Source organism: Echinops telfairi, unplaced genomic scaffold (genome assembly GCF_000313985.2).
Source record: "Echinops telfairi isolate 266 unplaced genomic scaffold, ASM31398v2 ScPeMD7_5868;HRSCAF=6743_0, whole genome shotgun sequence".
NCBI classification, from domain to species: Eukaryota; Metazoa; Chordata; class Mammalia; order Afrosoricida; family Tenrecidae; genus Echinops; species Echinops telfairi.
In genome coordinates this window covers 16,628,305-16,630,063 of record NW_022109767.1, presented here as the reverse complement: position 1 = coordinate 16,630,063, position 1,759 = coordinate 16,628,305, and positions in this window count along the sequence as shown.

Below are 1,759 nucleotides of genomic sequence, written 5' to 3'. Positions count from 1 at the left end.
CATGAGCCCTTGATAGTTTATAAATGGGTATTTTGTCAGACTTTTTTTTTCTTTTACACTGATTCCATTTGGAAGTGTTGATGACTCCTATATCTTTGTTCACCCCTAAGGTAATAAATATATTAAAGTTGTGCTCCAATATTCTGCCGGTGATGTCAGGACTGTAAATCCTTCATGAGGCCTGTGTTTTCTGTATTTACTGAATCTAGGTAGAATTTCCTAAGTGCTAATTAAGTAATAGAGATCAAATGACGCATTGCATTGGGTAAAGCTACTGCGCAAGACCTCTTTAAGGTGCTGAAAAAGAAAAGATGTTACTTTGAGGACTAAGGTGTGTCTGACCCCAACCTTGATATTTTCATTTGCTTTATATGCATGTGAATGTTGGATATCGAATAAGGAAGATGGACTTCATTTGAATTATGATACTGGCAAGGATTGTTTAAAATATCATAGACTGCCAAAAGAACAAACAATTCTTGGAAGAATTCTATCCAGAATGCTCCTTAGGGACAAGGATGGTGAAACTTCACCTCACGTATTTTTCCAGGAGAAGCTAATCTCTGGAGAAGGGTATCATGCTTGCTAAGATAGATGAACGGCAGCACAGAGGAAGACCCTGTACAACATGGACTGACACAGTGGCTTCAACAATGGGTTCAAACAGAACAGTTGTGAAGATGGCACGGCACCCGGCAGTGTTTTGTTCTGTGCGACGTAAGGTTCTATGAGTTAGAAATGACGCAATGTCACCACCTAACAGCCATAAAAATAACAATAAAAGGAATAGAAATGATAAGTGTTATTATGTGGAAAAGAGGATGAAATCTCTATCATTTGAAAGTTTGGAAAAGCCTCCTGGAAATAGGTTACTTTTTATATGCTCCCTGCTGTTTTGATAGGATTTGACCATGTAGGAGGACTGCTATGTTTCAGGTCACATATAGCATAGAAATGAGTGGAAACATAGAAGAAATGGGATTAATGAAATGGCTATTGGAGGAATGTGGAACTTCTGGATACGAGTTATAGGATGAGCATTCAGGGGACAGCAAAGCTTTAAATTGTTCCTGAGAAAATTAGTAGATCTATTTAAGATTAATGTAATTTAAAATTCTGCAGATTTTAGTGTGAAATAAAAGATAAAGTTGAAGAACACATTATAGATAAATCATCAATTTCAATACATAGGCAATTTTGAAATGTACAAGATGTATTATTGGATATCAATTCATTCATTCATTTGGCATAGCTTCAGCCCTCATTGCACCCTTCACATCAGATTATTAGATAATTGTTTACATGCAGCAACTTATCTATTGTTACGAAAGGATGCAGTTTAAGTTACCTGAGGATTGATTCTCCATCCCTTCTTTTGTTTCTGGAAGACATTAGAGTAAATTGGGAATGCAAAACTTCAGGAAGCATGAGTGTGCAGGAGATGAATCAGAAAAAAAAATTCAGTTCCTTTAAAACTATCAAGTTCATTTGAACAAGAACAGCAACAACAACAACCAATCTGTGAACAACACAAGATCTACTATATATAGATGAAACATCTAAAGTGCACTGAAATCAATCCTGAAGGTTGGTACCAATCAGAGCAGCAGTATTCATTAAACTTGATCTGGTTAAGTCGTCTATTTTAAGTCTCTGGGGGTGGGAACAAAGCCTTCTGAGCTCTCTTAGAAGCCGAAGGACTAAAGATATCACTTAAATCTCCACTATTTTAGGCATAGAAATTAGCCCGGTTTAGCCA